The 22,433-nt window shown below is 48.4% G+C and overlaps 1 protein-coding gene and 1 long non-coding RNA gene across 5 annotated transcripts in view; one reads left to right on the top strand and one right to left on the bottom strand.

Moving 5' to 3' along the window:
• Hasp (Hig-anchoring scaffold protein) overlaps positions 1 to 22,433 on the bottom strand; it is an 810,838-nt gene that overhangs the window by 765,603 nt on the left and 22,802 nt on the right. The window lies entirely within an intron of this gene.
• Positions 20,590 to 22,341, top strand: LOC139055470 (uncharacterized). Its single transcript, XR_011511780.1, has 3 exons — positions 20,590 to 20,970; positions 21,048 to 21,128; positions 22,068 to 22,341. It is a non-coding gene; the product is annotated as an uncharacterized lncRNA (long non-coding RNA).

Raw genomic sequence — 22,433 nt, forward strand, 5'->3', positions numbered from 1 at the left:
ACATTTACAAAATATATATACACAAGCTAGAGCCAATATGGCAGAACAATAGCAACCACAAATGCCTTGCCGATCATCATCTTCTTTATCTTGTTGAGCGCCTTCTTCAGTATGCGGGTATGGCCTGTAACAATAGTATACCAGTCTATAATAAATTGGTGTCTCTGTTCAGGGCTGCTTCGAGTCCCAACAATCAATCAGTTGATCAAGCTTCATTGTCGTATGTCATCAGTCCCTTAATCACAACAGCTTTTCCTTTTCTGTCCTGCCGTATCCACTAAAGAATTAGGTCAAGCAGGTAAAAAATAAATAATAATAATAATAAAAACAATGACGCCCGCACTTTCATTCCACCATCTAATAATTATTGTCCGAGCTTTACATCCTAACGTCACGGCTTAGATATTCAGTGCGCCGTAGTGGGCGCTACGGAATAACTTGAGCCACATGTGGATGTTTAATGCGCACGTTGTAGGGGTTGGGGGACGGACTTCGGGATGAAAACCCAAACTTGGGAGGTTTTATTCTACATTATTTACAAGGAGGTGAGAGACAAGTAACAGTAGTACAGTCATTACGGGCCAGCAGCAACTCGGACGCTGCGGCCCGCGGCAAGAAGTTCGAGAGAGGTGAATCAGGGAATGTCCCAGAATGCTCAGGTCTCTCTGGAAGGCTTCTTATAAACCCTTCGAGCACTGGAAGTCACGTCATGTTTGACCAATAGGATAGTCCGCTCAGATGACGCCATTTTCAGCCAATGGTAGGCGCCCGTGTCGCGGTGTCACACCTGGCGGCTCTCTGCGGTCTTGCCTCGCAGAATTGCAATCCACTTCTAAGGTGGAGAAGGAGGGGGGGGGGGCGCTCATGCTCCATTGTACAAGGGCCCACCTGCTCCCGGTGACTCGGCTCCGCAGCGGTGGCAAATGCCTTCTTCAAAGGCGAAGGGGGACGATTGAGCTCCATTGTCCCAGGGCCCCTTCTAATCCCGGCGGCACACGACCTGGGGGCCGCAAACTTGTTTGCACGTGTCTCCTCTGGAAAGCGCTTTCCTGCTTCTGCATTCCTCAATTAGCTGTGCTGCAATCCAATGTGGTCTGGGGAACTCGAAGTAATCGCAGGAAACAGCTCCATATCTAACAGCTCGTCCTCGCCCTGGTTGTTCTGAATGGCCGGTGAACTCACTTCGCTGGCCATGAGGAACGCTGAAAGAAGCTGCAGGGTACTGGGGTCGAGCCTCGTTTGACAACCCTCGGGATCCTGGGCCCTGGAGAACATACGTCAAACAAACCAAACAACACAGCGCTGCACCACGCGTAAGCGCAGGCTCTTCACCCCTGACTCGCCAGGCTATTACTGAGTCAAAATCAACCCTGATCTTTTAGTTCCCCAATTTTGACAAAGCAGTTCCAACCACCCTTCCAAACAGCTATCCATTTCTCCTCGATTGCCGACAAGACCAGAGTACTATTGTTGTTGCAAAACAAAAGGGTCGTTGACAATGCAAACAACAAATGAAAACAGCCGAACATAACTTAAGTGGCCTGACTACACGAACAGCATGTTTCCACTCTATCGCAGTGGCGTACTTATCGCACGTAATGGTGCCACTGAACAATCTGGTCAACCTCACAAGTACGTAATCACAAGCGCACTAACCTTGTGGTCACTAAACAAAACGCGTACTTGCGTTGTAGGCAAACTTTTCATTTACGCTTACTCACGTTTCTTCCCTGAAAGTCCTACAGGACACGTGACATAAACGAACAATTAAACTTGCGGGACTTACACACTCCGCAGAACTCTTAAAATAATGCGTCTTTTAATAATTCGTTCCACGCGTACTTAACAGAGAAGTCAGAATACGGCTGCCCTCCACACACACTAGCAACCCAGTCATAAAGTCTGCTTCCTTCCGTCCACACAGGACACGCGCTAATGGAACTAAGAACGCTTCTCCGTGCACATCATGCACTCACTGAAAATCTACGCGCTTAACCTTAGAAAATTCAACACTTAAAAAGAAAGAAGGTTAAATAAAACACACGCGCGTTACGATAGGCCTCTCAACAATAACCTTGACCCTCAGGTTACTCACACACACACATACACAAAAAAAACCTATCTACTTATTAATGAGTATCTCGCGAGACTACATGTTTACTTAAAACGCATCTTTCAAATCTCGAGCTTCTCAAACGAAAACACAAACAAAGCTCATACCTTTACATATTGAAAGAAAACCTAGTCTCAAATCGCGAAATTTTCCGATGCTCAAAAATAAAAACAACACACTTCATTTCTACGGAAGGGCTCTTGGCCTCCCGTTTCAAACGTTTTTGACTGACTCATACTTTGAGCCGTACTCGTGGTGGGCGTGGTCTGAAAGCTACTCTGGCTGCCGAGAGACAACAAAAGGGCTGATTCACTATCAGCTCCCCCAAGACGTTACGGTCTCCTGCCAATTTGCGTCCCCGCGCCCCGCTTTCAACACGAACTCGATTGACCGCGTCGCTACTCCCCACCTGGTCTCGTCCTGCCACCTTGCGTTTCTTCGAACTGCACGCTGAGCTGTGAAAAGAACTACGGAACGACGAGGAGTTTAACTGCCTCGTGCCCTTTGTCCGCGTCCGTGCAGAACATTCTTCGCGGTCCCCCTTTGACCGGTGGCTCGAACGTTTTCGATGCGTCAACATCGTCGGTGACGACCGCACCTTCTTCCTCGCGCCCTGCCCTTTTGGGTTTCTCGCCATTTTTGGCGGCGCTACATTAATTACCGACTTTCGGTCTTTACCGCGCTTCTTTTTACGGCGCTTTCTCTTTGCACTCGCTTTCATGTCGCCTTCTCGTGCCTCGTGCTGGCCGGTACACATTTCGTCGGCCCGGATCGGTCTCTTACCCGCACAGTCTGAGTGATTTACATTTAAATCAACACTCTCTCTGCCTCGACTGGCGGACAGCCCAACCGACTCTGGAACAATGCAGCAGGCTTTACTCCAGTTAGACAACTCGCACTCTTGCGAACTGCCCTCTACTACATTGCCCAGCTCACGCTGTGCATCGGCACACAACCCGTCGGTATCGATCGCTGTCTCACGCGCACAGTCCGAATGATTAACAACGGAATCATCCCTATCTAGGCTATCTAGACTGGCGGAGAGCCGCACCGATCCCTGAACAATGCAGTTGTTCTCTCGTGAGCTACGGAGCTCGCCACCCCGAGAGCTATTCTCAAGTGCATCGTCCAGCTCGCACTTCACTTCTGCACGCAGATCTGGCTCTACATGGGTGCTCGCGTCTGTCGCGTCAACAGTACCCTTTTCTTCGCTAGCAACCTCGCTAACATTACCAGCGACGCACACACGCGGTAACTGTGCCAATTTGTTCGCAGCTGGCCTAGCTGTCTCCACAGTCATCTGTTGGCACAGCACCTCGTCGCTCTCACTACGGCCTTTAACGGCCTCTGTTGCCACTAAGGCATCGTTAGCAGCTAGCAATTTCCTTTCACTTATGACTCTGCAGCTAATCTCACAGGCACTACTCTTTTCGTCGGCTTCTGGCGAAAATCCGCTCGATGCTGCCTCATTCTTTCGCTCTGTACTACCTACAGAATTCTCAGACAGCCGTTGTCTCTGTGCCAATAACTGATCACAATGCTGTATCTCTTTGATCAGTGCTGCCTTCTCTCTCTCATACTTTTGTTCACGCTCAAGCTTACGTTCCTGATACTCACGTTTGCGTTCTTTCTCACGTTCGTGACGCTGACACATAAGAGCAAGTTCTTGAAGCTCCTGCTTCCGTTCATTCTCGCGTTCTTCACGCTTAAGCTCACTGCTAAGCTCACGACGCTCCCGCAAACGTACACGACGCACACGCTCCCGTGGCTCCTGTATCAACTCCCAAGCAAGCTCAATGCTTTTGCCATCATTGCCACTATCGTTAATCGCCTTTATGATGGCTGGCGTTTTCATCCGTTCGTCCGCCTCAACTCCCAAATCGTCGCACACCAACAACAAGTCTAACCTCGTCAACATTCTAAGATCCATGGCAGCTGCCCCGACAGGTGGTTAAAACTGTTTTCCTTAATTAATTTGTGCAAACACACAATGCATCAAACTCCCGATTCCCAGAACTATCAAAATGAACACACAACATTTGAGTCTGGCGAATCATAAGGAAAAAAACCACGCGCTCACTTACGGTTGCCGCTGTTCCCGGTTCCTCCGGACTCCCTGGTTCGAAGGCTCGCTCCTTCTTCGCTACTCCCAGTTTCTTCGGACCTCTTTCGACGAAGGCTCTCTCTTCGCTCTTCCCGGTTCCTTAGGATCTCTCTCGACGAAGGTTGTTCCGTAGCGCTGCCACCAGCTGATGCATTCGGAGGCGATCTCACCGCTGCCAACCAGATGTAGGGGTTGAAGGACGGGACTTCGGGATGTAAACCCAAACTTGGGAGGGATTTATTCTACATTATTTACAAGGAGGTGAGAGACAAGTAACAGTAGTACAGTCATTACGGGCCAGCAGCAACTCGGACGCTGCGGCCCGCGGCAAGAAGTTCGAGAGAGGTGAATCAGGGAATCAGGGAATGTCCCAGAATGCTCAGGTCTCTCTGGAAGGCTTCTTATAAACCCTTCGAGCACTGGAAGTCACGTCATGTTTGACCAATAGGAGAGTCCGCTCAGATGACGCCATTTTCAGCCAATGGTAGGCGCCCGTGTCGCGGTGTCACACCTGGCGGCTCTCTGCGGTCTTGCCTCGCAGAATTGCAATCCACTTCTAAGGTGGAGAAGGAGGGGGGGGGGCGCTCATGCTCCATTGTACAAGGGCCCACCTGCTCCCGGTGACTCGGCTCCGCAGCGGTGGCAAATGCCTTCTTCAAAGGCGAAGGGGGACGATTGAGCTCCATTGTCCCAGGGCCCCTTCTAATCCCGGCGGCACACGACCTGGGGGCCGCAAACTTGTTTGCACGTGTGTCCTCTGGAATGCGCTTTCCTGCTTCTGCATTCCTCAATTAGCTGTGCTGCAATCCGATGTGGTCTGGGGAACTCGAAGTAATCGCAGGAAACAGCTCCATATCTAACAACGTAAAGCTCGGTACACGAGCCTTTTTACACAGCGGCTTTAGTTGCCCGCACATGAACGCGCGTTTGCAGACCCGGAACTCGACCAACCTCAAATCCAATCCTCGCGTCTTGTGTCCATCTGCAACTCCATCAGTAGCAACATCTCCAGCATATCATTAAAGTTTGTATCTCTCTCTCTCTCAACAGTTCTGTGGTGTCTCCGGCCCCATGAGGGCTACTATTCCTCATCTTGATGGCCGGCTGCTCTGTAATGGCATGCGTGACTGCGACGATGTAATAGCGCATTTCCTGTGTGACTACCATTTCCTGTGTTTGGCGCGCAAAAGCTACGCTCTCGGCAGTGGTTGAAAGGCTATTTAAGTGGCTGTTGTGGGGATAAAAGGTCTTTTGAGCAAATCATAGCCGCACGCGTGAGTTCGTATACGTATTTATCCTTCTATTTTCTTCCTGTCTTTCACTACCATTATCCCGTTCTTCCAGTAGAGGGTAGCCAACTGGACATGTATTGTTACGGTCGGCCAGCGGGGGTAGCTACCTTCTAACCTCTTCCAGCCCCCTGAAAGGAATCGCTTCGTGAAGCCAACAAAGCCCAGCCCTCGGACAGACTTGTAGCGCCACAAAGGCGAGACACGTTTGGCAGACTGAGTATTGTTTGTTGGTTCATGGTCGCTTTCACGGACCAACGGAAGCAAGAAAATTTCTGGAAAAGGGAGTTCTAAGGAGTTTTCTCAGGGCGCCCGGTAATCGTCACGGTCGTTTGACAGACGCGAGGTTATCATCATCGCTAACTGGGGGGTCATCTCCGGAACCAAGACATGTCAGCTTGAGTCAAGCGTGACAACCCCTGTCTACGAGGCCCCACTCCTTTCGGTGTGTTCAGTGAAACAAAGGTGCGGGAGTGAGTGTGTGAACCCTCGTTCTCAAAGGCAACTTTGGACGCTCCGATTGGACAAAGGTTGGACGGCGGTTTCCCTGGCCTAGGGATCTAGGGAGGACAGACGGGGTTTTAAGCAGCCGCTTTCGGCTCCTCGGCTTGCTTCGTTTTCAATCGTGCTAGACTGATGAAATTTAACGCTCCACTCTTCAGGTAGATATTGTAAATAAAGTCAGCACTCCTCGTTCTCGATAAGAACGCGTTCCTCCCTTCAACAACGCCCTTAGCGTGGATGTGTCGGACGAGTGCACGGGACGGCTACCCCTTTTTGCCATGCCCGACCCCAACTCTTACACACATGTTCTCCGCAGCATTTAGATCGGATCCTGCATTCGAAAAATATTTTCGTAACGGTGTTTCTTTATTAGTCCGCGTTTTAATGTGCACCATAGATGATAGCGATTGGCGTGATGTCTAGAGGCGGACGCGGAGATAGCCAATCATGTACGCCACTTACGCAATAGGTTGTGAATATGAGTCCAGGTGCCTCGCTGATAATGCGGCTGAAAACTGTCCTCGCCATTCAGAGCTGGATATCCGGTTAGTGGCGTTACCTGCGGCACTCGTTCTCTTTCTCCCCCTTTCTTATAATTCTTCTTTTCAAAATCAAATGTAAGGCCAGCGAAATTCGGCGATTTCTCTGCCTCTGAGCTAATTTCTTGCAACTGCAGTTACTCTCGCGACTTACTCTCAACACTCCCAACTTTGTGAAAAAATATCCCCCTACACGAAGACGATGACGGCAAGACGACTACAGCGTCATGACAGCGAGAATCTGTCGACTGACACATAAGAGTGAAGCGTATATAACATATGAAATGTGGTTTTACGCGGATGTGGTTTTACGTGCCAAAACCACGATCTGATTATGAGGCACGCCGTAGTGGGGGACGTCGGATTGATTTTGACCACCTGAGGTTCTTTAACGTGCACCCAAATCCAAGTACACGGCTGTTCTCGCATTTCGCCCTCATCGAAATGCAGAGTGCGAGAGGCACACTGAGAGTGGCTGTCACGCTTTGCTCATGGTGGTGGACTATTCCTTCATCGCGTAATTGCTATGTTGCGAGGTTGCATTCCCTCCGAAATACATGCGCAGACCCCAGAACTCTCCCAGAATGCGTGTCGCGCGCTGCAAACTTCTGGTAAACTATCACGGACCGGATGTCAAAGGGTGTTGCCGCGTCCGTCTCGTAATTCCGTATTGCCACAGTATAGCTTGAGTGGCTTGAGTCAATGCACGAGAAGAAAGAGGGCTTAACCAAGGGGCCCGATTTTTTATTAGTCATATCATTAGAAGCCAACCAACAAGGACACCAGGGACAACACAGGGAACATTACTTGTAGTTACTAATTGAATTAAAGAAACGAAAAATAAATGGCAATAAAGGTGGATGAAAAAACAACTTGCCGCAGGTGGGGAACAATCCCACGTATTCGCATTAGGCGTGTGATGCTCTAACTAACTGGGCTACCACGACACCGCTTTCCCGTCCATTTTCTTGGGCATTAAGGCAGTGACTCAGTCAACTGTATGGCTGCAGTGGCTTGAGCTGCTTGAGCGCATTACCGCAGTGTCTTGATCCCCATGAAGGGGCAGTGGCAATGCTTTGTTCTTCTTGGCCGTATAGTGAGGACGGTTATACGTTGAGGAGGCGGTGAAGGTGAGAAAATGCCATTGCGACGACAGCGGCGTAACAGAATTGACCAACAAGACAAAGTCAGTTTTGAACTCTTAGTTGCTATCACAGTATTATAAGAGAGAGAGGAAGGGTTCCGGGAAAACGGAGGATATTATCCTTGCTGCCTTCAAATTTGCTATATCAAACAGAGGTAAAGCTGATTTGAGTAGATTTATAGCGTGTTCGAATGGCTACTTCCCAATTGAGAGGTAGAAGTACAGCCAACCGCACCCCGTTCCCGCTCAGTACTTGCTGGTCCACTGTTTCCCCCTGTTGCCCGATTCCTGGCCTCTCTACCGTAGCAGAACGTGCCGTACTTGAGGACCGCCACCATCATCATTCCAGAAGTGCCTCGGCTTCCTTTGATGACCATGTTTCCTACTTGTAGCGTGAAAATTGCAAGCCGGCTGATCCAAAGCACTATCCCACATGAGAAAGCAGTCATCCGACATACTACAATGGCGAACATTTAAAAAATAATTCAAGCAGGCAGGCTCAACACTGAGTAGAAAGTTGTACTCAGATCTATATTTCCGGGTTAACACAGGTTTTCGTCTTGTTCCTCTTTGACATATAGCGCGAAAACCACAGCTAGCGGCAACTTGAGCAGATACAATGTGCGTGAATATGCCGCGCTGTACACGGTCTCCCGGTTTAGCCAGAGAACAGTTTAGCGTGGGCTCAAAAGTAAAAACAAAATCTAAAAGAAAGAAAAGGTGGTAGTATTGCATGGCAAACTGCGACCACGCAAGCAGAATAATTCTTCGACGCCGAGAGCGCCTAGCAAGAACAATCTAGCGCAACTACAATATGCTTGGGAGTGCTCGCCAAAGGGAGGAATAAGGCGCTAACGACTCGCGTGCTCCCTCGCCGACAGGGTGCCCTCACGTGGAGATGCGTTAACTTTGCCAAAACTTACGCTTGGATTTTCAAAAGTGGCGTAAAAGGAGAGAAAGAGGACGTCAGCACTTGTGTCACCGGCCCATCTGTAGTTGGAAGAAGACGGTGCTCCACACAGGCGTTATAAGCGGGGCAACGGCAGCAGCATCAGCCAGTGCCGGCAATGTGGCCATGGCATGTGCGTGCCCATACGCAAATGCGCGCTCACGCGGTGTCGCGAGCGCGCTCGACGGCTCGTGAAGGAGCTCTCCCTCGCTCTCTCGTTCCCACCCTCTCATATCGCGTACGCGTGGAAGTTCGGCATGAGACCGACCGATGCGCAAGGTCCATTAGTGGTAACCCTCATCGCTGCTCTCTCTCTCGTTCGCTGCATTTTTGTCGGCGTTTAGCTTTTCGTTGCTGATTTCTTGTTTCCACCCGCGCGTGTCCGCTCGTGCCGCGTACAAACGCTAACCAGACTTTGAGAAGCCCTGCGGTCGCTTCTCGTAATGCGCCGTCGATAGCAAAATTAAAAGAGACTGAAAAGAAATGATGGAAGAGTTAAGAAATGTTTAAAGAGGAGTTTCGGAAACTTCTTTCAAGGTGTCGTCCTGAAAAGAAATATTGCGTCTCGCGCATCTCGAATGAATACTGGATGAGCCCGCGTACAGATGTTCGCCTTCAAGAGGCGCCTAGGCACTGCGCTCCTCCACCATCAATCGTGGTTAGTTAAAAAGAGTAAGTGTTGCCTCGAGCTCCACAATCGAAATATACGGGAATGCATAAATGCTCTCATTAAACGAGTATGGCATCGACATATAAAAAGTTTGTTGCGTTCAGTAGCAAAGACGTTGTAGCGCATGTGATAAAAGCAGTGCTTTTCGATTTATTGCCGAATTTCATCTGAGCTAGTTTGTCGCAACTGCAACACTTGAAAAAGTTCGGATCAAATGTTCGAAATGATCCATCTCCCGAACGAAAACAGGTGTTAAAAAAGCGCATGAAGTGAGCCCGTTAGAACTTCTAGGGTCGTGCAAAACTGAAACCGCGAAGTAAAGCTTTACGCCATTTCAGCGGTGTTTGAAATACCTCATTCGTGAAGTGAAATTCTCTCACATAGTCCAGTTATAAATAGGGATTCTTTCATAGTGAATACGTCCTAACAAATTAGTCTATGTAATTCTGATATCCGCTTCTCTTCGGAAACAACAATGTAGTGCATAGGCGTTCCGACAGCTTGGAGGTATTACCATCGCAGTTTATATAAAAACGCTATTGTTATAATAAAGTAGACATGACATTTACTGTTTAAATGCAATACATATTAATGCCACTCAAAGGTCGGTATATTAAAGAATTTACCCGTTTCCCCTGTACGTCGACAGCCAGTCGGCGTTAATCGATAGAAACAAATGCAGCGTAAGGAAAATGACCTCGAAAACGCCAAAGAGGAGGAAAGTTTGAAGCTGGGCGAGTTACTTTGCATTCAGCATTGCGAAAAGAGCATATGACGAGACGAGAGAAAAGAACAGATGCCCTGTTTCAATCTATCACCTCTTGTCCAATCGTCTTCGCTGTTCGCTGTGTTGTATTAATGGAAATTTAAGCACCAAGCTTTTGTCGCAAGTAGTCTGTTTTGTTGCTTTGCGTGCCTAATTGCAATGTAGGTCCCAGTATTATTTTTTCTTGGTGTACCCCAAGGCCTGATTTATACAGCCGTCATCCGCCCCGTCACGTCACTGTCAGGGCACTGACGTCCTCCAGGAGAGAGCATTTCCTCGCTGGTTTGTCCTCAATATCGCGACGCCGCAGACGTTAAAAGCTTCGGCCAACGTCTCCTGCGTCCCATCTTTGACGAGAAACCACCGAGAAAACGCTTGCATGCCACGACGGTGACGGAACGGGACGTATGATGGCTGTGTGATGAGTGCTGCGGACTTAAATCACTTGCACATCGGCGTTTTTCAATTGATGCATGCTCCGGTGGCCAGACGTGCGCCAGGCACATCGTTACTGGCAGAATATTTCACCGACTTAATTAAATTTATATCCACTGATTGAACTCTCTTGGGATGGAGCCGTGTCAGTACAGATGTGAGGCAAAGCTCTTGCAACTGTGTGTAAATCCACGGGAAAGGTTAGCATCTTCCAATCCCAGACAAAATATGTAATATGAACTACCTATCTAGAGCTCAAGGACATGAAAAGAACTGCTCGGAGCTATCCAAGCTGATTAACGTACTACATGATAACGTTGAAGAAACAAAACTTTTGCGAAAGCTGTGCTCAAGTCACACTATTTCGGCAGCGTCTGCCGTAGGGACTGGAGCACTGCAGGGGCCCGGACCGGCCCGAAAGCCCTGGCCCAGCCCGGCCCACGGGCGGGGCTCGGGTCGGGTAAGCTATCTCTATTGCAGGCCTGCGATGGGATCGGGCCAAGGAGCTTCGGGCTAGGATCGGACCCGGGCCTCGGTCAGACCCGTATTAGGCCCGAGCCTCCATCGGGCCCCTAATAGGCCGGGTATGCTATTGGTGACTTTGAAAACTGCCTGCTATTATAAGAGGTAAAAACTTTATTTCGTCAGCGTTAGGTGGGGTGATTTGGCGTGGTTTCTTCAGGCGGGCCAGATGGCCGTCAATCGATGTTTGATGGCGACCTCTTCAGCTCGTTCTATGGCCTGGAGTACGGTGTCCAGGCTAGAAATGCGTAGCACCGCCTTCCATCCTTCAGGTGAGGGAGAGGCCTTCAGGTTAGGAGGAGGCTTGTCCTCCTCATAGTCCCATATCATGTGATTCAGTGTTGCTTGTTCCCCGCAGAATCTACAGAGTGGACTCAGCCGCGTGGACAGCGATGCACCGCCTGTGCTACGGCCCAGGAGGAGAAACGCGCTTACCTTTTCCTCCCCCGCTCTAGCTATTTTTTGGTCACGTGAGCTCCAACATCGGGCACGCTGGAGAACGGCGCACATCAAGCCAACATCTTTCTCGCTCACACTCCTAAGCTTTCTTCCGCATACACAGCAAATGGCTGTGCGTTCGACAAGGCATTCCGAAAATTGCAATGCTAGTGAATGAGATCTGCAATGTCTAACACGAGGCAGAAAGATTTTATCTGTCTAAGAGCCAGCTTTCGTGGTCATTGCTTTGTATTCTTTCTCGCCCTACACTGCTTTGCCAGGAGTGAAAAGAGCGGTATCGCATCTCAACTTGCTGGACTCACTCTATGCCGTACTTGCATTGCGCTGAATACACTACATGTTGAAACAGAATCGACAGAGTCTGCGTTCACTTATATTACCAAACATAGTACTAAAGTTCACGCCTGAAAAGTCAACCATTGGAATCAACCGACCTTGAAATAAATCGTAATAAAGCAAAAAAAAACTCAGTGCTCTTCTACTCTGTGAAGAAGGATGACCAGCGAAGTTGTGTATGTGGGCCTCGTAATGGCGAACAGCACCTCCTCCGCGGGTCGGCCAGGTATCGCACTATTTTCGGGATCAGCCCACGTATGGCCAGTGCTTAGCGCCTGCTTCACATCCGCTGCGGGTCGGCCCGGCTTTGCACTATCTTCGGGATCGGCCCACGTATGGCGAGTGCTTAACGCATGCTTCACCTCCGCCGCAGGTCGGCCAGGTATTTCACCATCTTCGTGATCGGTCCACGTATGGGGAGTTCTGTGTCTACACACGGACATGATCCTGGGGGAACTAGCACTTAAGAGCTTCGCTGTAAAAGAAATAATAAGAAGATTGCTAGTTGTGTGGTAAATGTGGTTCCATATGAGCGTTACTATTGCTTGTCATCAATTTATATTTTATGCAGATATATATTTCAAGCCAAGTTTATTCGCTCGAGTTCTGGTGAAGTGCGATGCAATGTTTTTTTTTTCCTTAATACAATATTCAGATTAAGCTGTTGGTGATTGTGTATATGAGTAGTGCCCTATTGCTTAAATGATATTGCGCGACATAAAAACGACACGGACGTGAGAGAAGACGACACACCACGTCCGTGCCGTTTTTATGTCGCGCAATATCATTTAAGCAATAGGGCACTACTCATATACACAATCACCAACAGCTTAATCTGAATATTGTATTAAGGAAAAAAAAACATTGCATCGCACTTCGCCAGAACTTGCCCGGAATGCTGCTCTCATTAAGTGCCCTATTCTTACGATATATATTGCCGCGCAACTATTTGGCGAACGTAGCATAGGCTTTCATATCGCATGTTAAAGCACGAGTGTAATGGGTTAAATATGTAATATTTCTTTCCATCTTACCTGTTCATTTATCAGCAACAACGCCAGAAGAAGTCCTGACACAGTCAAGACTATATCTAGAAAATTTCCTCTGCCGCCGATGGTATCTTCAAGGGCTAACGGGCCGAACCGGGCCAAACCGGGCCGGGTCCAGCCGGGCCCAAATCTTTCGGGCCCGGACCGGGTACGGGTCAGGTTTGAAACTATCGAGTCGGGCTCGGGCGGACCGCCACATAGCAGTTTTGGGCTCGGGTCGGGCCCGGGCCTGAAATAACAGCCCGTGCACTGCTCTAGTAGGGACACAAAGAGCTGTCGCCTCTAGCTCCAATATCACTTTTTCCCACAGATGAAAGCCCATATATGGTAAATTTCACACACTTCGGAAGCCCTCAGAATTATATCTGCTTAAGTAGCGTGTGCGGCATCCCACTTGAAGTAGCATCCTCAATGAGCGAAAGTAAAGGTTGACTTCTGCACAAAACTGTAATTGAAGGGCGAAGACCGCATTGTTCAGTCAGTCCACGCATGTATGACGCTATATACAGGGTGTCCCAGCTAACTTTAGCCAGAACTTAAAAACATGCAAATGCCACGTAGCTGGACATAACAAAGGTACTGTTGTTTGCCGTCGCTCGGAGATACTCAGATTATTTTTTTGCACTCCGCCGAATGACATAACTGGTCTCAATTAATTAAGCAACTTCTCAAATATTATTATTAGATGAAAAGTCACAATGAAAAAAATTGTAGAGCGACATGAAAAATTATCCGTACAGCTTTCTGTTACTCGATACGTGCTACACAAAAGTTTTTTTCCGAGCGTGAAAGAAGTCCGCGAATACACGCAAAGTGCCTCGAGTGGCCAGTCGAGCGGCAATTTCGCGCGCATATGCGGGCTCCTTTCACGGTCGGAAACACTTTTTTGTAGCTCGTATTGAGTGACAGAAACCTGTATCGGGAGTTTTTCATCTCACTCTACAATTCCCTCATTGACACTTTCATCTAACTGTAATATTTGATAAGTTGATTACCTAATTGAAACTAATTATCTAATTAGGCGGAATGAAAAATATAGTTTGGATACCGCCAAGCGACGGGAAACATTACCTTTGTTCCGTACAGCTACGTGGCATCTGCATATTTTTAAACCATGACTAAAGTTAGCTGGGACACCTTATATATATATATATATATATATATATATATATATATATATATATTGAGAGAGAGGGGGTGAACCGAGGGGACCGGCTTTTTAATAAAAGCCGGTCCTAAGAAGCCAACGAACAATGACTGCAAGGACAGCATAGGGGGAAGTATCTGCAGTTTTTAAAGGAGTTAAAGAAATGAAAACATAAATGAAAATGAAAGTAGATGAAAAAAACAACTGGCCGCAGGTGGGATACCAACCCAGGTCTTCGCATTATGCGTGCGATGCTCTCGCCAGTTCAGCTACCGCGGCGCCGTTTCCCCATCCACTTTCTGGGGTACTTATGTTTATCTACCAGAACTAACCTTGGGAGTGTTAGCCAGCGCCACCACCCACGGCCATGGCGACGGATGTGGAACGTCTTTTCTGCCGCAGGCGTCACGTCAACGCGAACTTTTTGGGCGAAAGCGACTGGCCAATAAACGCACGTAGGCTACCTGAAAGCAATAAATTTTAAGTTGCCGGATTCGAGACCCTGGCCATGTAATGAATGAGAAGAAAAGACATCGAGGCGCCCGATTTTTATTAGTCATATCATAAGACGCCTACAAACAATGACACCAAGAACAGCATAGGGGAAATTATTTGCAGTTATTATAGTAATTAAAGGAACTAAATGGTAATAAAGCAACTTCATATAATTAAAGGTCTCTTTCATTACATAGCCAAGGTCTCGAATCTTGCAGCTTTGATTCCTTCACGTAGCCTACGTGGTTTATTGGCCAGTTGACTTCGCCCAAGAAGTTTCGTCGCCAACGCCGTGAGTGGCGGTGCTAGATAACACTCCCACGGTTGGTTCTAGTAGTAAAACATTAAAGAAAAGTACTCCAGAAAGTGGATGGGCAAACGGCCCCGAGTACACTCACTGAAGATGCGCACTGAAGACGTGGGTTCGTATCCCACTTGGGGCCAGTTGTATTTTCATCCTCTTTCATGTCCATTTATTTTCGTATCTTTAATTACATTCAGAATTACTCATAATTTCCCCTATGCTGTCCTGGATGTCATTGTTTTTAGCCTGTTATGATATATATATATATATATATATATATATATATATATATATATATATATATATATATATATATATATATATATATATATAGCACTCTCTGTGTGCGTGGGCTGCTGCGTGGAGGCGTAAATGTGTGTGGGCGGAGGTGTACGTGTGTGTGTGTGTGTCTATGGAAATGCTACTATTGCCACGTGGATCAGGCTAGTCGTGATTTTTCTTTATTTTATGCGCGCGAAACAGGAAAGAAGCGGTGGCTCTGTGCGCTGCTTGGTGCGCTTTTCGTGCTCATCCTTTGTTGGCTCTAATACTTTTTCTTTTGCTGCCACGTGCATCGCATCAGCCTTCCTTTCGCAGAGCGGGCACGCGGCAGAAGCGACGGGGCGGGCCGGCGGTCACGGCAGTCAAAGGGCGCAATACCGTCTCAGCCCGAAAACCGCGCGAGGGCCGAACGAACCGCGGGGACGGTAAACAGCCGGAGCGTGCCGAAAGCGGCGGACGAGTCAACGTCTGCATACAACGTTCGGCGGTCGCCTGAGGGCGCGCAAGTTGGCCTGGCGCTTAAAAAAAAAGAAAGAAAGAAACCCCTCGCGGCACACACTGTACGCACACGCAGCCGCGGCTCACGTGCAAGCATACACGCCGCGGCAGCGGTGGCGATGTCTCGCCGCACGCGCGCCGCAATCTCCTTATGCGCGTTCCCCGGGCGTTCGGAGCGATGTGCATGGATCCGGACGCGACGTGCGGGGCTATAAGCGTGTACCGAAGAGGAGGGGCAGTAGCGCTTTCGCGCTGACAATGGTATACGCGTTGCTCTGTTGAAGAGCGTGGTGATGCATGCTCTACACAGCCAGCTATATGTTTTGCACGAGGTAAGGACGGTAAGCAGCTGCGCGATTTCGGAACCCACGAGGAAAAGTGAGCCGGGGGTGTTCGTGCAGGAGGCATATATCAACCAGCCAGGCCATCGTTTACTTGGTGGGATTTGAATACGGGGAAATTCGCGTTGAGTGACTACGCGAGGGGTATCGATCGCGACCTTTCAACACAAATCAAGCACCTGCTTTTTTGTACGCCGCGGGTGTACAATACGTGACTAATCGATGCGACTGTTCGTTCCCAGACTCCCATGTAGGAGAGCGTCATCTCAGGACGAAATGCCGTAGCACTTACGACAGATTCTACTATCAAGGAACACACTGAAGCACAAGCATCCGGAATTCATGGAATGGAATTTTTTATATACATAAATTGTCTCTCAGAGGCGCGCATAGAAATGGACATAGCCTCTGCCGAGTAAACACGTGTATGGTGGACGTTGCATGATCGGTAATGCCCGCCACCAACGCAGCTATAGTGCCAGTTGAAGACTTCTTACAGGAGACGCAGTTTACTGCTACAGCAATTAAGAGCCCAAAGGTGGATTTTTACGCCGCCGTCGTCATCATGCCACCTCCCTGCACTCAGCGTCACGCTCATCGTGTGGTGAGCAAAGACGTCATCGCCTACGGCCCCCAGTGGGGATCGAGCTCGTGCCACTGAGGCAATGTGCAATCCGGAGCCAAACCGGCTGTCCACTGAACGAAAACGCAGCTTCCAAGTTTATCCTTTCGTGTGATGTTTGTAGCGTCCGTGGTGCAGACTCAGAGACTTGTCACGTCATCGCATGTATTTCGGAGTTGACAGCAGTGAATACGCTCACGGTGGTGTAGCTGGTGCGCAATGCATCAATCGTTCACCGCGCGGTTTTCAGCACAGGGGTCATTCCCAGCGTTTTTCTCCCAAAGACAGCTCTTTGTTGCCCTTGGTGTCGTCAGATAGTGAATAGCATTGTTATACCACCGCCGTAATTCTTGTCATTGTGTCGTCGTCGTCATACCGTCATCATGCCCCGTTTTGTTGAAGTCATCGCGTTGGCATCGTCAGATACAGTTGGGGAAGGAGAGGTTGAACATGATTGCAAGAGTTTTGCACAACGTTGGGAAATTTTGCGCCAGCCGGGCGAGTAACTGCTGCTGCTGTAGTGTGTTCAGAACGGAGAAATTTCTCGATTGCAGCTTTTTATTTTTTAACACAATCTCAAAAGCAAACAAATTTCACGGAATCTCAACTTCTTACAGATGGACAGTAGATGCCATAGAAGTAATTGCAGCAAAGTCGTGATTCTATCAACCACACAGAGTTTTAAGTAACAGCCCCCAAAGCACTCTGACATGCGCTGTTGGCGGTGCGCCGCGCTGCTACACGATAATGACGTCCACCACAAACGCACGCGGCGCAATGGAAGCTGCCTCAATCGTATTTTTAGCCTTCAAAATATGCGAGAACGCCTTGAAAGTGCGCTCGCACGCAGCATACACTATGCATGTGAAGTAGCGAACAGGTAAGTCGGGCCTGCGTCACTTCCAGCGAGCTGTAATCGCAGTGCTTTTTCCCGTTTCGGATGGAAAAATTGGATTTTTGCGTGTCGTTTAGGCTGCACCCGTCAGAATTTAGCACACAAAATTTTGCACTGTGCGTTCTCTGTAGCCACACTATATCACTTAACCTTTACGCGGTGCGACATTGCGTTCCAGGTGGCCTTAAAGGCGCCTTAAAACACTCTTCATCGAAGAGCCCATTTTTATCTTCGTTTATTCTGTTATGAGCGTGGAAAAGCGCTGTGTTCCATCGGTGTTATTTAACATAAATCGGGGTTCTGAACATGGTTCCGTTTAGTTAGTTCATAAATTTCCAGAGGGCTACCTTACAATAAATTCACGACAATATTTCTACTTGTGACAGTCAACAGCAAGCCGAATGTGCAACAGCAATTAAACTTCAAAGCCCTCTTCCCGTGACCCCGACCGCAAATGCTCTCGTCGAACGAGCGCTGCATAAGTGACGCATACAATTTATTTCAACGAGATTGCAAGCGAGTTCCGTAATAAATAATTTCGAAACATTTCGCTGCATTAAAGGTCTGTGCTCCCCTCCTTCCCCCCAATTATATATATATATACATCACTGAAATTCTAATGCACATCTGAATCATTCCCACCAAACGATTAAACTTGCTTGAATGCCTTGATGTGCTGATACTTCTACGATATATTCGGCCATGAAAGAGGGCAAAGACACAGATCCTGAACAGGTACGTGTCCAGTCGGCTACCTCGGTTGCAGATCTCTACCTCCATATTTTCCACACAAGACGTCATGTTGTGCTGTGGTAATCTCTCGCAGTATTCACAGGAAATATTGAAAGAATAACCTGTGGGCATCGCCGCCTTGTGCCGTATTTCTTTCACCATTCGCACTGCAGTCGTCGTCTCCAGCTACGCTAATCTAAGACTAATCGATTGCATTTGACTAAACTCCGACTCTCCTGCAAAGTTATACCAAAGTGTCATTTATATAATGATCGCGTTAACTCTCCGACTTACTTTCATCATTTCTAAGGTAATGCCTCTTGTCATGTTGTGGAATTACCCATGCGATTGCTCGTTTTCGAGAGTTATATGAACAACAAGCCGCGTTGAAGTTGGCTACCAGTGTGCACTGCCTCTGGTCAGTCACCCTTGCGTGTTAAGTTTTTCCTCGCCTCTAATCACTGCAAGTGCCTTAGGTGAACTCCACTACAGCAAGTGCAACGCCCGCGAAGCTTCTTCAGTCAATAATAATTATGCACATTGCATTTTTACGTCACTTATTGCACAGGCAAAGGCAAAGTGGTCAGTTCCGTCAACGAAAGCCTGTAAAATGTGGATTTCATCTTAGAAGGTGCATTTCTGCGCGTGGGGGAGGAATTGTGCCGACTGAAGATTTGATTTCGAAGGCCTGATTTACAAGAGGTCCCACGAAAGCCTTCAAGAAAATTTGAAATGTTTTTTTTTTTCTTTTCTGAAAGGCATCGCTGAGGTGGCCCCCTCCCGTGAAAATTTGCCCAGAATGTTCTCGCGGAGCTAGAAGCTTTCTATGGTCAACCTCAAGCTTTCCCACCTTCTTTCATTATTCTAAAACCTCTGGGAGCTTTAGTTACCGCGGACAAGGTGTCATCACCTTAATTTATGAAGGTTTTCATTGCAAGGCACGCAGTGGCAAAAGTGCAAGCGCGGGAGTATTTTTGCTCAGTCGCAGGTCCCATTTCTTTGCATAGGCTTTCGGAAGAAACAGGAAGAAAAAACAGAAACTACGTGCGTACTACACACTTTGTACACGTGCATACTTTTTTTTTAATTATGGCGCTTTACGTGCCAAAACCACCTCATGAGGCACGCCCTAGTGGAGGACTCTGCAAATTTGGACCACCTGGGGTTCTTTAACGTTCACCTAAAGCTAAGTACACGGGCGTTTTCGCATTTCGCCCCCATCGAAATGCGGCTGCCGTGGCCGGGATTCGATTTCGCGACCTCCGTGCTCAGCAGTCCAACACCATAGCCACTGAGCAACCACGGCGGGTGTGTGTGCACTTAAATAAAATCTGCATACAGTAGGCATACGCTGACCCATGCAAGTTCATGTTTGTGTTATGATATTGTTTAGCGTGGAAGACGTCCCCTGACCGAAATCCCGTAACCATCCTCGCAGAACCCCCACACTGCCGCTCCGCACACCAGGCCCGGCCTCGTCCCGTCTTCGAATGCAACTGAGCGGCAGTTTTAAGCGAAGCCCGCGGGCTGCGCTCACATCATGCGTGCGTGACCACGCGTCTCAATCGCGTCGCGAAGGCAATGCGACGATACAGCTGCACCGTCAAGCAAGAAGGGAACAACGATGGCTGCTGGCTCTGAATAAACGGCAAGCGTTGACCGACCACCGGGGTAAGACCGGCATTCGACGTCACTCGAGAAATATCGCGTGGAAACATTGTCTTTCATTTTTTTCTACGCTCCTTGCTGCACGAAACAAAAGCCGCATCCATTCTTGGAAGAGCGCCTCGCAGGATGCAGATTTCTGTTTCCCCCGACGCGCCGCAAAACACTACCACGTTGCAACACGCGAATATTTGGCGGATCGTAACACGTGCTACTTACTCTCAGCCTCGTTGTATGACACAGCTGTTTTTATAATATTCAGTATACCAAGAAGTGTAAAACATCCCAATAATAATTCCAATCGAGTTTGTTCAATTTCCAGCCAACAACTTGCCGCAAGTGGGGAACGATCCGACGTCTTCGCATTACGCGTGCGATGCTCTAACCTATCTTGTGGCCAAGCATTTTGTCACGTTGTTTTCCTGCTATCAAGGTCATTGCCACGTTGTAATAGAAGTAGTGAGGTCTCTAGGTAACCTGTTCGTGGTGCCATCTACATGTACCGCTAGGTACTGCAAAGGTCTCCAGGTGGTGCCCACTGAGGCAAGAGAGAGAGAGAGAGAGATGAAGAGGAACGCTGAGGAAAAAAATATAAGCCGGCGTGCTTCTGCGCATGGACCCGGGTAATATGGGAGGCTGTCGAGGAAGGTGCGTAAAGAAGGGGCGGCCAACTGGAAGGCTACGATATAGACCAGAACACGCTAGTCTCGCACCCAGACTAACCGAACGCATACTCTCGCACCCGGGTTGCCCGGTCGACCGGCGCTATTTTGTACTGGGCTGCCAAAGTGTGTTCGCCGGCGACCAGTAGACATGGCAAGCGCCAGCTCTAGGGCTCCAAAGTGCGGAGATGTGCCCGTTCACACGGATCCAAAGTAGAAGAAGTCATCTGGGCATCATTGCGTCGTGTTTGGATGCCAAAACAACCAGCGGAAAAGGAGCAGGTTGCTTAGCGCTGTTTGCGAAGAGCACAACACACGTAGGGAATCGTGCCGGTGCGGCGTTTTCAGCCTGCGCCGATTTCCATCCGCAACGAAGAATGCCAAGCTGCGCCACCGGTGGATAGCTGCAGTGAATAGGAAGAACTACCAACCCAGTGAAAATGCACGAGTGAGTATTCGATATGTGTATATTTTGGTGCCACGTTCAACTTTGCGCCCTACAAACGTAATACGTGTTACACGCAGGTTTGCTCCGAGCACTTTCTGGGCAACAAGCCTACAGAGCAGAATCCCGCGCCGGTGCTTCGCCTTGGCTATAACAAAAAGGCAAGCCTTTTCGTGTTTTCATTCAGGCAGAGCTCCCGACGGTTAAGCGGAACAGTTGAGTTTGCGGTTAGCGATACTTGCAGCTGGTGCACGGAATGACCATTAAGCGTGAACGACAAGTTGTAGGCCTTGCTGGTGAGTGTTATTGCTAATGAAAGTAAACCGAAGTCTGCTCGTCACGTAGCATGCGTCCACAAAAACGTAAACGACGACTACTCGTCGCCGAAGGTGTTCTTGCAGCGCACCTACCTTTACGAGCTGGTGTTGCAGGTGTCATTCGTAACGAATTCATTTGAGCCTCCTGAGCTCTAAACTGCGTGCGGGCTGTTATGCGGGGCAAAGCGCAAAATATTTCCGTTCATATGGCGAGGAAAATAAGGTGCTTAATTATTCTTGTATTTTGTAACAAAATCTTGATCGTTCTCACTAGTTTTTTTTTTTACTGTTTTCTTTTCTAAGGGAGCGCCAACAATCCGATGGCCTCGCACAAGCGAAACAGGTCTGGTAACAGGTAGCTGCAGTTGGTGTGGCTAATTTCTTGGAATGCAGGTGCGGTTGTTGTCTTGTACCAAAGGGGTCCTGATGATGCAGCTTTAAGTAGGGATGGTAATTTTACGCGCCCTGTCATGGTTTGTGCAACTGTACAACACCTGCATCTGTCATGCTCGCCATGTTATACGGGCTTTGACTGCACATGTAGTTGAACATTATAACTACTGTAGTACCTCATTTTCCAATGAGTGCAGGTTTAGCATCATATGCTGCTTGTTCGAGTGCTCTAGGCTTTTGTTCTGAATGTTGTACTCTTAAGTGGTTGTACGATACAATTGGCCTGGTATATTTTCTATTTCATTTTGAGAGGACTTTATATCTTCGCAACAGTGATGGCATGGGAAAGAACTACAGCCCTTCTTACTATAACATCTATTTTGTCTTCAGTGTGCAGGTGGTGAAGGGCAGGTGTCTGCTAACCAGGCAGTCAAACGACCTCGCCAGTTGGTTGCCAAACGCGGCCAACCCAGTAGAGACCATGACAAACAAGACCAAACTGAAAGTGCAGATGACAGTGTTCTGCGTGCTTTAATAATATATGGCACCAACACAGTGCTGTAAATTCCTTCACAGGTTACGTGCCAAAAAGCTCACAGGTGTTCTAGCATATAGCGCGCGGTTTGTACAAACGTAATAGCGTACCTACACGATGCAGTCTGCAGTCTGCACAGCACTCAATGTGGCCATTGCGGACTTGCATGAGGTCTTGAAGTTTGATTGAATCCAGACAGCGAAAATGACAGGCTAGAAAAA

The sequence above is a fragment of the Dermacentor albipictus genome, chromosome 1 (genome assembly GCF_038994185.2).
Source record: "Dermacentor albipictus isolate Rhodes 1998 colony chromosome 1, USDA_Dalb.pri_finalv2, whole genome shotgun sequence".
In the NCBI taxonomy this organism is placed as follows: domain Eukaryota; kingdom Metazoa; phylum Arthropoda; class Arachnida; order Ixodida; family Ixodidae; genus Dermacentor; species Dermacentor albipictus.